Source organism: Rhinopithecus bieti, unplaced genomic scaffold (assembly GCF_001698545.2).
Source record: "Rhinopithecus bieti isolate Rb0 unplaced genomic scaffold, ASM169854v2 scaffold_5626, whole genome shotgun sequence".
NCBI lineage: Eukaryota > Metazoa > Chordata > Mammalia > Primates > Cercopithecidae > Rhinopithecus > Rhinopithecus bieti.
Genome location: NW_016805666.1, coordinates 4,443,970 through 4,457,597, shown reverse-complemented (window position 1 = coordinate 4,457,597; position 13,628 = coordinate 4,443,970).

Below are 13,628 nucleotides of genomic sequence, written 5' to 3'. Positions count from 1 at the left end.
CTCTCCTTTCATGCCTTTTCTTGACTTATTTGTAAGTCTAAATAATGGAAATAACTCTATCACATTTTATTAATTTCTATATGTCTCTAGCACCTAGAAAAATGTATCTGCATTATTTACAGAACTTGGTTTCTGTTGCTGTGGTAACAAATTCTCATAAACTTAGTGGGTTGAAGCAATATTACTTTTCCCGGTTCTGTGGTTAGAATCCTGATACAGCATGGCTTATCTGGATTTTGTTTGTTTGTTTGTTTGTCTCATAAGACCGAAATCAAGATACCAATAGGGCCAAGTTTATTTATGGAGGCTCTAAAGGAGAATCTACTTCCAAGCTCATGTAAGTTCTTAGCAGAATTCATTTCCTTGTGAATGTATGGCTGAAGTCCTTCTATATATGTTGACTGTCAGCAGAGAGCCTGTCACAGCTCCATAAGGCCACCTGCATTCTCATGGTGTTTCTCCCACCATCTTCAAACCAGAAAGGGCAAGTCAAGCCCTTCTCATGATTTGATTGTCTCTGACTTGCCCTCTTGCATACCTCCTTTGCCCCCTCCCAAAAAACTTCTCTACTTTCAACGGTTTGTGAGATTAAATTCATCCTGCCCAGACTATCCAGAATAATCTCCCTATTTTAAACTCTCTACTTCTAATAAATAACATATCTGCTTTCAATGGTTTGTGTGATTAAACTGAACCCACCCAGACTATCTAGAATAATTTCCCCGTGTTAAACTCTCCTCTTCTAATTATATCTGCAAAGTCTCCTCTGTCAACTGAGGTAATCTATTCTTAAAATCCAATGATTAATGTGTGGACATCTTTGGGGGAACATTCTGCCTATGACATATGTATTCAATAAATAATTATTGAATTAAATTATCCAGACCCATTAAATTTAGATATCTTAATAACTTAAAAGGGAATGTTATGCCTAAATAACTTGTCGGAAGCTTCTAAGTTTTGCAACCTCACAGGCCTGAAACAAAAAAAACATAGCTATATTTTGCTAACTCGCATATATCAGAAATTGCTAGACTTTCGATACTCTGGATAGTTTCACTTATTTCTGAAGACTCTCTAGGGTATGTTTCATCTATCTAATTTCTTCTATCTTCTTCTCCTATGATTTTATTATCTGCAGTCCGTTGGGCTATTGTTAATATTGCCTGGACCCATAAAATTGTACAGGGTATCACTACCAGTATTTCTGGTGGACAGTATTTGCAGAAATTCCCAAACTGCTATCATCTAGTTTTACCAATTGCACCAGCTTTTGCTACTACACAGAGTGGGGTATCAGCTATTATCATCTATGCAACCTTGGATGGGGTACCACCAGATGTGCTGTGCACCATATCAACCACATCAAAATGCTGAGACATTGTCATCATTAGCAAAGCACTAATGCATAGAAGCAACATCAAACTCCATTCTGGAAATGAGAGAATGCTCTCTTCTCCCTCCCCCATTCTGGAATACACTGAACTAAGTGACTAGTGTCCTTATAAAGAGACAGAAAAGAAGAGACAGACACAAAAGGAAAGCCATGCAAAGATGAAGATAGAGATTGAAGTGATGCATCTAGAAGGCAAGGAACATAAAGGATTGTTGAATCCATCAGAAGTTAGGAGGGAAGGATGGAACCGTTTCTCTCTCAATGCCTCTAAGAAGGGACCAACACGGTTAACACCTTCATTTTAGACTTCTGGATGCGGAACTGTGAAAAAAATATTATATTGTTTTAAGCCACCCCAAGTTTGTGGTGCTTTGTTAAAAGAGCCCTAGAAAGCTAATACACATGGCATATTACATGTGTTAAGCACATGCAAGGGCATTATTTTCATTGACTCACAAGGGCCATTTAAGGCAGATATTATTTTCTTGATTTTACAAGTAAGAAAGCAAAAATCAGAGCAGTGTGCTGACTTTCCTAAGATAGGATAGTGAGGTATTTGGATACCGGATCCACTGGATTTTACCAGCTACCCATAATCATTTGTTCACTCATCAAACATTACTGAATTTATCCTTTTCTCTCCAGGTATTTTTTGTTGTTGTTGTCCTGGCGAGATATGAAGACAATGAAGTGCTCCTTGCCATCAAATTGCTTTCAGTCTACCTCATGGCATACAGAAAAAATATATGCTTTATGGAGTAGCAGTCATGAAGAAAATATTTTCCAGTAACTTTGGGTGAGGGAGGTGAAACTGTAACATTATGAACTATGGACCCAGGATAACAGACTAAAGTCAAAGAAATAGATTAAGAAGACTACATTAATCTACATTTAACAATGATTACTATTTATAAAATGCTTTGGAGTTTTTAAAACATTTTCACATTATTATCTCACAATAAATGAGAGTCAGTTTAAGTAAGTGACTTACTCATTGTTGAGGAACTAGTTTTGAATAAGGCTGGGAACTGACCTTGTGTCCTCTTCATCCAAGACTGATATTCATTATACCATACCAAGCTATCAGGAAATTCCATATAGTAAATAACTTGCATTTCCTTTATCTTCTTTTCCATAGTGGTATCATGAGAACACTGCATCTTCTACTTTTCCACGGTAGCACTAATCACAATTATTTTAAGTATAATCACAATTATACTTAAAATAGTTCGTTGTGTACTATTATTTTTCTGTGGTAGGATCCAATTCAGGATCACATGTTCCATTGTGTTGTCATATTTCTTTAGTTGTCTTTAGTATAGATTTCCTCAGACTTTATTTTTCTTTCATTACCTTAGTATTTTTAAAGAGTGCAAGCCATGTATTTTGTAGAATTCCTCTCAATTTGGCTTATCTGAGGTCTACTCAAGATTAGATTTACGTTACGCATTGGGGAGATATACCACAGATATGACATTGGGTTCTTCTAGTGCATTGTATTGAGAGACATCTAGCAATAAGTACTCCTATCATTACCCAGATATGGGTTCCTGGAAACTATTCTCATTAAAAATAATAAAGGGCTACCTTGAGAAACGCCTAATTTCAGAGTTGAAACTAGAATATTCAGAATAATCCTGAAACAACTTGCTATTCCAGAAAATAAGGAAGCTGTTAAACAATAATGATTACAAGCCAAAAAGACACAGAATCCAAATTTAATGCATTGCCGCTGGACAGATCTGTGAGAATTTGAGCATTAAAATGAGAACTAATAAGAGTGAGTTGTAACCTTTGATTAAATAATTGATGAGTTCATTAGGAATAAATAAAGAAAATTAGAAATCTCTTTTTAAATAATATATGTAGAAGAAATGCAATGTTGTTAAAATAAAATGTATAAGACCCAATCTTCTGTTGGACTCATTTGCCATTTACCCGTACCAACTAACACAGTGACTGGCATGTAATAATTATTCATTACATAGTTATTTGCTATATAAACAATGGAATCAATAGATGAATGCTAGATTCTTGCCATGATTTCATTTTCAAAAAAATAATGAGACCTTAGCCAAAGCAGTATATATTTTCAGGTCACAGTTACCTGTACATAAAATAAAGTTTGATGATGGTAACTACTTGAAAGCAGGAGTCTGGGACACATACTCTCTTTATGTCCATTCTAGATTTCTAAGTCAGGATTTCTGATTGCTAGATCCACTTTGGGTCTCTCTTGAAGATAGTTCATGTTATTTCAAAACTGTTCCCTGGGACTTTCTATCACTGCAGTGAGTTATTGAAGAAGTAAATTAATGCTGAACAATGCTTTATGCAGTGTTTATTTAGGTGGAACTGAGGTGAACCTATTTTGTGACTCACTGTTACACTTTTTTTTGTTACACTGGAGACATATTTCAATATTTACATATTTCACACCAATTGTTAGGTTATGAATTCATGTAAGTTTGGCCAACAACAAGTTCCATATTTCATTACTTTCACCATGCAAAAGAAGGGCTGTAATTAAAGTTATTTATAATCAAAGATTTGGGATTATGAGAAACAGTGCAAGTGGGAACATTTAAAGTCTAATAAAATGTATTAATAGAATGAGGAGTTTTGCTACTGACTTTATGCTGACTTCTGTACTGCACACCATTAATAAACTCAAATATGTATTGTTTAAAAACTCTCTTTAAATCTTACAAAGTATTAGAAAGTGAAACAGTTAATCATTATCTGGGTTACTACAGAGTGAAAAATATATGAATTAAAATGTCCAAGGTAACAAAAAATATCAAGGCTAAAAAGCAGATAAACACTACTAGTGAAAAATTGTTGGATTGAGAAACTCAAAATTTAAATTTGACCTAACTTAAACCAAGGTGAAATTTTATTGTAAGGATACGGAGGTGTTTCACGGAACTCACAGAATGGAATGCAGCTGGTGTCTGGACCTTAAGAAAAAAAAATATTCCAAAGAATTGAATACTACCAGAAAAATATTTTGTCATCTTAGAAATCCTTTCTCTCTCTTTCTCTTTCTGCTTCTCCTCTTCCTCTTTTACCTCCTGCTTTTCCTCCTCCTCGTGTCTTCATCCTTCTTGTCTCTGTTATTCATGATGATAGGAAACATGGCTGCTGCATACAATACTTGAGCTTTAAGTCTTACAACTACCAGGTTTCTACACCTATACTGAATGCAGCTTGGCAAACATAGACTTAATACACAAGACGGCATTATAGCTTTACTTTACATTGACATGGAGGAGAAGGGTGGAGAATTTCCCAGGAAATTGTTCTCAATACCCTAGCAATTATTGAGGGTACAGTGTGTCCCAGGTGCTTTATGTCCAATAATTCTGTTAAGCAATTACTACTCACAGTTGTTAAATGAAGAAATAATAGATCTGAGAAGGCACATAAACTGCTCATAGCCCTTTGTGTGTGGTGGAGCTAGCATGTAAACTCAAGTTTATTTGACTACAGACAAATGTTATGTCTTCTTTTGTTAAGTAAAAGCATTCACATTTCCATTTACAGACAAATTAATAAAAGGACTAACATATATTTGGAGAACAGAAACAAAACATTATAGGGGAAGTGGAAACTGAGTTGTTTTCTTAGACTTTAAATTAAGTTAGACTTTAATTTGTAGCCATAATGAAGTAATAGGAACTGGATTTAACCTCACACCCTAAAAGTAATTAGAAAACAGAAAAGATACGAAATACAGAAAATATATGAAATATATTTTAAACATTGAACTACAAGCAGCACAGAACTGTGGTCTCTGAGAAAAATGAAGCAAATAAAAGTGAGTACTATGTCCTACAATTTTTCTTCCTGGAGATATATCTCAGATCATACAGCACAGAAGGTGCATTAGTCAGGACTTTCCAGAGAAATAGAACCAATAGGATATGCATTTACAGAAAAAAATATACTATTTTGAGAAATTGGCTCATGCATTATTAAGACTGGTAAGTCCAAAATTTATAAGGTGGGCCAGCAGACTAGAGATGACTCAGGGCCGAGCTGGGGCTCCAGTTCAAGTCCAAAGGCCATTAGGCAGGAGACTTAGGGAAAAGCTAACGTTGTTGCTTAAGACTGAAATTCATCTGCTTCAGAATTTTCTCATGCTGGGGGAGGTCAGTCTTTTGTTTAATTCATGCCTTTAACTGATTAGGTGAGGCCCACCCACATTATGAAGGACAATCTGCTTTATTCAGAGTCCACAGGTTTCAAAGTTACTTTTAACAACAACAACAACAAAAACAACAAAAAATCACCCTCACAGGAACGCCTATAAATATAACCACATATCTGGGCCTTATGGCCCAGCCAAGTTGACATAAAAAATTAACCATCATAGAGAGGAATTCTCCCTCACACCCCAAAAAACACAGAAGTATCACTGATTTGAGAAGACACAGATTAGGAAGTCTAAATTAACTGGAAACTGTAGCGCAGAGTTGTGAAAAAGAGGGATCTACACAGAAATCTAGAAATCTGATCAGCTTTCTCTTGAGTCTTACTAAGATGTGCATGTGTAGGGTGAATCTCCACAAAGCTGGGAAAAAAAAGACAAAGAAACTGTGAGAAAATGGTTCCAAGAGCTTTTCAAATTTCTATCATCTAGATACTATCCAGATACTATCTAGATCTATCATACAAACCCGTAAAAACAGTACAAAGTAAAAGGGGTAAAAAGGAGAAAATACAGACAAATATTTCTCATGAGCTTAGACATAAAAGCCCTTAGCATTAGAAAATTAAATCCAGCAATGTATAAAAATAATTAATCATCATTACATATGGAATCTTTTCCAGGTCTGAAAGACTGGTTCAACATTTGAAAATCAATCAATTTAATTCACATATCAACAGGCTTAACACGAAAAATCATGTGATAGTATCAATTGACACAGAAACGCATTTACTAAAAATCCAGCACCAATTTATGATTAAAACAAAGAAACAAACTCTTAGCACATTAGAAATAGAGTATAGTTAAGAGCATCTACCAAAACTTTCCGCTAACATCACACCTAAGGCTGAAAGATGGACTGTTTTCCTTCCAAGATTGAAACAAGGTAAGGATGTCTGCTTTTACTACTCTACTCAATCAGAAGTTCTAGCCAGTGCAAAAATGAGAAAACAAGTCATACAGATTGGAAAGAAGTAAAATTGTTCCTGTTAGCATATGATGTGATCGTCTGCACTGAAAATCCTAAATAATCTATTTTTTCAAAACCTAGACCTATTTAGCGAATTCACCAAGGTTGCAGGATTTATGAGAAATGCACAAAAATCAACTACCTTTCTGTCAAAAATTAAAACACGATACTACTGAAGCTTACTTCAGAGAATATGTATCCAAAATAATCATGAAATGCTGATGGAAGAAATCAAAGAAGACCTAGATAAATGAGAAGACATACCATGCTTACAGATTGTAAACCCCAATGTAAAAGAGATGTCAATTACCTCTAAATTATTATATAGGTTTAATGCAATTCTATTAAAATTGTGTGTTAATGACATACTGGATGCTTAGGCAGTTTGTATACAATCACCCTTATGATCCATGGGGAACTGGTTTCAGCTCCCCACCCCTGCCCTGGGTGATACCAAAATCTGCTGATGCTCAAGTCTTTTATATAAAATGATGTATATTATTTTCATATAACCTGTAAACATCTTACCTCCTGTACGCTTCAAATTGTCTTTCGATTGCTTATAATAACTAACACAATGTAAGTGCTATGTAAGTAGCTGTTATATTGTATTGTTTCAGGAATGATGACAAGAAAAAATGTGTGTACATATTTAGTACAGATACAATTACCTTTTTTAAAAAAAATATTTTGGATCCATGATTGATTAAATGGAAGGATGCAAAACTCACAGATGTAGAGGCCCACTGTACTATACCTAGGTACAGAGATTGACATTTTATGTATATTTATAGGCACAAACTTTCTTGAGTTAGCCCCAGTAACGTTATTAATTTTTTTACACAATTCACACGGGTATGTCCTAAAAATTATTTACTTAACTTTTTGTTAAGTTCAAAATTTTAATAAATCATTATTAGAAGCTAAGTAGCCATAGATTTTGACTGATTTCTAATTTATTGCTTTCTAAAAATGGTATTTAGCAATATTTTCAATGTTATAGATTACTACATGTTTTTTCAGTTTTTATTTAACAATAGTATAATTAACAAAATGGCAAAGAGTGGTTAGTAATGAACAGGTATTTGATCTGGGAAATCTGGCAGGGTCTTTCATTTTATTTCCAGCTTCTGATAACAGTGCTTGAGGCCATCTCTATGTCCTTTTTTTTTCACACAGATGGCAAAATCATTTACTTTTAAGTGTTTGGAATCACATATTCCTTATCTCATCTTGAAAACCTACAACAATTAAAGAATCTCAATCTTTGAAAAAAAATCAGTCCAAAAAGTTACCAATAGCATTAAATAGAACATGAATCTGAGTTTATGCACGACCGCATCTCTCTACTGAAATAAAGATGGTATTTACTTTGAAAATATTGTTAGCCTCTTGGCTTGCATAAGGGAATGGCTCACATTTAGTTAATTCAATTTATTCTTATAAATATTCTCAAAAGTGAGGTAATCCTTTGAGTGAGGGAATCAATTAATTTAGCATAGAAAAAAATTATGTGCTTTTTTTTCTTCTTTATAAGTCTGTGAGTTATTGAGGACATGCCTTATATGTGAGAGCTCTTTGCCTTCAGACCAGTGTTCCATTTTGTGCCTCAGTAAATCAGAGGATACTCACATTCAAACTGGTTCCAGAAAAAAAAAAAAAAAAAAAGTTAATGTATTGTTTCACATCACTGAAAAGTTGAGAAACCAGTTTGGCTTCCAGGAAAATTGAACCAAAGGTACTATCAGAATTCTGTCCCTGCCCCTCAGTTCCGATTTCCTGTGTGCTGGCTCTATCAACAAAGAGGTTCTCACCAGACAGCAGTCCCTGGCATTCTACGTCTCTGCAAGCTTAATGGAAAGAATGCTCCATCTTCTAAATACATCCGGAAAAATTCTGAAGATTGATCAATCTGGCATCAGCCATTTGTTGATCCCTAAATCATTTGCTGTGGGCAGGGTGTGTGGTGTTCTGATTGTGCATGTAGTAAGTCAGCTTAAATTCACAGAGGGAATGTGGTACTGAATTTTCTTCTCGAAGGAAATTCAGAAGCTATTATTTAAAAAACAGGAAATAAGGCCGGGCGCCTAGGCTCACGCCTGCAATCCCGGCACTTTGGGAGGCAGAATGGGGCAGATTGCTGGAGCTCTGAAGTTCATAAACAACCTGGGCAATATATTGAGACTCTATCTCTACAAAAAATACAAAAATTAGCCGGGCATGGTGGTGCGCCTTTGTAGTTCCAGTTATTTGGGAAGCTGAGGCGGAAGGATGGCTTGAGACTAGGAGGCAGGGGTTGCAGTGAGCCAAGGTTGCACCGCTGAACTCCGGCCTTGGCAACAGAGCGAGAGTTTGCCTCAAAAAGAAATAATAATAAAAATAGGAAGTTAGAGCTGAGCTGGCATAAATGAGTCTTGTAAATAAAACACATCCAATATAGATATCTTACATTAAATAATTAAGGCAATTGAATTATAAAAGTGAGAAAAATAATTAAATGGCATTTACATTCAGAAGAGCATTATTGGAAGTTATTGTCTGCTACTTTTTTTTTTTTTTTTTTTGAGCCAGAGTCTCGCTGTGTCGCACAGGCTGGAAGTGCAGTGGCATGATCTCAGCTCACTGCAACCTCCGCCTCCAGGGTTCAAGCAATTCTCCTGCCTCAGCCTCCCAAGTGGCTGGCATTACAAGTGCCTACCACCACGCCTGGCTAATTTTTGTATTTTTAGTAGAGACAGGGTTTCACCATGTTGGCCAGGCTGGTCTCGAACTCCTGACCTCAGGTGATCTGCCTGCCTCAGCCTCCCAAAGTGCTGGAATTACAGGCGTGAGCCACCTCACCCGGCCTTGTCTGCTACTTTTAAGCTGTGGAGACTGGAATAAATGACATGAGATATATGAACTTAATTTTTTTTTTAATTTTTTTGCAGAATTAAAAAAAAATTTATAATCCACTAATGAGATAATTGTGTACAAGGAAAAATCCAAAAGCATTTTTTACAAATTAGAATGAATGTAACAGTTCAGCGGATTTTTTTGGAACTTAACCAAGACAATAAAATTAAACATGATTTTATGCTTTAAGAATTCAAGGCTGAATTTTTTAAAAGCACATAAAAAGTTATGTGCTTTTTTTCCTTCTTTATAAGTCTGTGAGTTATTGAGAGCATGCCTTATATGTGAGATCTAAAATAGTATCAAAAACATAAAATATTTAGGAGTAATGTTCCCATAAAATAAATGTAAGGCCTCTATATTAAAATTATTTTAAAATTTAAGTCAACATTATTGGATTATAATTAACAAACAATAAAATTATATTTTCTACACTTCACTCATTTTTAAACAAATACACAGTCTTGCAGCCACTATTTCGTGAACATTTGCATTACCCCAAAAAGGTCCCAGATACTCTTTTGCAGTCAATCCACCTTCCTCACATCCAGCCACTCTAGCTAACACTATTCCTTTTTATGACGTTATAGTTGTGGCTCTTCCCAACATCATATCAAGGAAATTCTACCATGTGTAGCCTTTTGAACCTGGCTTCTTTCAGTTAGCATAATGTGTTTGTGATTCATCCATGATGTTGTATGCATCACTATTGAATTCCATTGTATTGCTGAAAATTATTCCACTGGGTGGTGTTCCACAGTTAACTACTTAACTATTGATTGACATTTGAATTGTTTCTACTTTTCAGCAATTATGAATAAAGCTGCAATAAACTGTCCCACACAGATTTCTTTGTGAACATATATTTTATTTCTCCACCTAGGATTGGAATAGATGGGTCAATTGATAAGTGTTTTACTTTATAAAAAATGAACAAACTGATTTCTAAAATGTCTGTACTATTTTGCATCATCACTTCATATATGTGTTCCAGATATTTCAGACTGTCTCCAGTATTTGGTCTTATCATTTGTTTTTCTTTTAGCCAATCTAGTAAATGTGTAATGATATCTCATTGTGGTTTTAATTTGCATTCCACTAATGACTAATAATAATAAACATGTTTTCACATTTTTAATAGCTATTTATACATCTTTGGGAAAATCTCTGCTCAAATCTTTTACGTAGTTTGGGTTATTTTTTCTTACTAAGTTACAATAGCTCTTTATATATTCCAGACACAAGTTCTTCATCGCAAAGTTGTTTTGGAAATATTGTCTTCTAGTCTGAAGAGTTATCTTTTTATTTCTTTGCAGTGTTCTTTGAAATGCAACCTTTTAATTTTGAGGAAGACATTTATTGATTCAAAAGTTGGTTCACGATTTTGAGTACTAAATAAGAAATTTTCTTGACTCAAGCTCACAAATATTTTTCTGGGGTTTTATTTCATAAGTATTATGACTTTAAATTTGATATTTCAGTTTATGATCTATTGCAAGTTAATTTTTGTGTGGTGCAAGGTGGGATTTAGAATTTTTTGGCCCTAAATGGTCAATTGTATCAGCACAATTTGTTTGAATGGCTAGTCTTTTACCATTGAACTGCCTTGACATCCTTGCTGAAAATTAATTAACCATATATGTGTGGGTCTATCTTTGGACTCTATTTCTGATTAAGCTATAGGTCTATCCTTTGGCCAGTGCCACACTGTGATATATTAAGCAGATTGATAGTAGTGGTTAACATATATGTGCAACACAATTACATATAATTAGATACACATATAAATTACATATAATTATATTAATATAACTTTTTAAATGTTTATATAATCTATAAACTATAAATAATGCATCACATATAATATATTACATAATATAATAGTTGTTTAATCATATATAATTATGTTGTACATGTTTTTATATTAACTCTATATATATGAGCCCAGAAGAGAATATAAGCTTATTTCAAGCGTGCATTTACATTTTTTAAATTCTTTTGTGGAATAACAAATTTATAATCTACTAATGAGATAATTGTGTACAAGGTCACAAATAATTTATTTTAAAAGCTTTCAAACTTGTTGATAGCTAACAACATATTATGTAATCAAAACCAATAAAAACTGAAACTAAATAAGCTAAGAAATTAGATCAAGAAGCTAGAGAAAGAACCACAAAATAAGCCTAAATTACACAGAGGAGAGGACATAGTAGAGATAAAAGCACAAATTAATATAATAAGATTATATATTTCTTATGTTAAATATTTTAGAGAATCAAAAATGTGTGCAGCTAATTTTATAAGACTGATAAAAATTGATATCAAAAAAGACAATAAAAGAAAATTATAGAACATCCTTGCTTATGAATATAAATGTAAATATATTAAGTAAATCAAGCAAATCTGATGTAGCAATGTGTGTGTGTCAGTATGTGTGTGTAAGATGTATCTCCATCAATGGGATTTATCATAAGAGAGCAATAATATTTAAATTGTTTATCTACTTAATACAGTAAATACAAGAAATAAGCAGATTAGCTCATTAAATACAGACAAGTTACTCAATACAGTTCCAAATTTAGTAATAACAAAAATAACATTTAGCAAAACTGGAATAGAGAGAATTCCCACACTTAATCATAGAATATCTATTAAACATCAATTGTAAACGTCTTTATGGTAAAACTTTAGGTACATTGTAATTAATGTAAGAATTGAGATGAAATGTTTACTATTGACATGGCTAATATTTAACTGACAATTCAAACTCATTAGAAAAGACAAGGAAAAGAGAAGAATAAGAAACGGGAATAAGAGAAAAAGACAACAGTAAGAGAAATTCACAGATGAAAGGTTAATATTATTTACATAGAATACTAAAGAGTATATGTTCATAACATATAGAAAGGTTAATATTATTTACATAGAATACTAAAGAGTATATGTTCATAACATACAGAAAATAATCAGAAAATATTATTGCAGGATACTTAATGTAGAAAAAATAAATAAAATTGTTAAATATCATGAATATCTGAATAGAAAATGTGATAGAACAATATGAAACATTTATAATAGCACAAAAATTATAAGGCACATAAGAATACATAAAACAAAGTTGAAGGATGTTTAAGTTGAACTGAATTAATGGGGAGAAATGTAATATTAGCATATGGGAGGTACTAATATTAAAATAGGAATTCTTCCAACTTTATTAATTCAATGTAATTCTGATTAAAATTATATAAGTTGATAAAAAGGAGATAGATTGAGATAGAAATAGACGTGGAGAGTTAAAGACAGAAATAGAATGAAACCAGAAAGAGTAAAGAAATAATAGGCATTATTATATGAAAAATTATATAAAAGGAGAAAGCCCTTCCTGATACAATGCTTGATTGTAGTGTGTTAATAACCCTATTGCTGTGATATTGGTATAGGAATAAAGAAACAATTCAATTTAACAGATTGAAGTTTTGAGAAACAGCCTGAAGTACATAAAAAGCTTGGCATGTGATAGTAGTAATATTACAAATCAATAGGGATTAAAGAGGAAATTTAGTGTGTACTGAAACGACTATCTACACAGAAAACGATTAAATTCAGTTTCTCTTCAAACCATAAAAATAAATTCCATATGAATTAATTACCTCAATATAAGAAAAATTACTTTAAAAATATTAGAATAAAACATAGGAGGATATCCTTGAGTTCTCAGGCCTAGAAAGTATTCCTTTGACTTAATATAAATAGCAAAATTTATTTAAAAAGTAGATTAGTGGATGGAGTACCTTGATGTTTAAAACTATGATCAACAATATCATAATAAACACTGCAAAATATGTAACAGACAAATACTGCAAAATATGTAACAGACAAAATTGTTGTTGAGAATATATTAATGATTTCTGGCCGGGCGCGGTGGCTCAAGCCTGTAATCCTAGCACTTTGGGAGGCCGAGACGGGCGGATCACGAGGTCAGGAGATCGAGACCATCCTGGCTAACACAGTGAAACCCCGTCTCTACTAAAAAAAAATACAAAAAAACTAGCCGGGCGAGGTGGCGGGCGCCTGTAGTCCCAGCTACTCGGGAGGCTGAGGCAGGAGAATGGCGTGAACCCGGGAAGCGGAGCTTGCAGTGAGCTGAGATC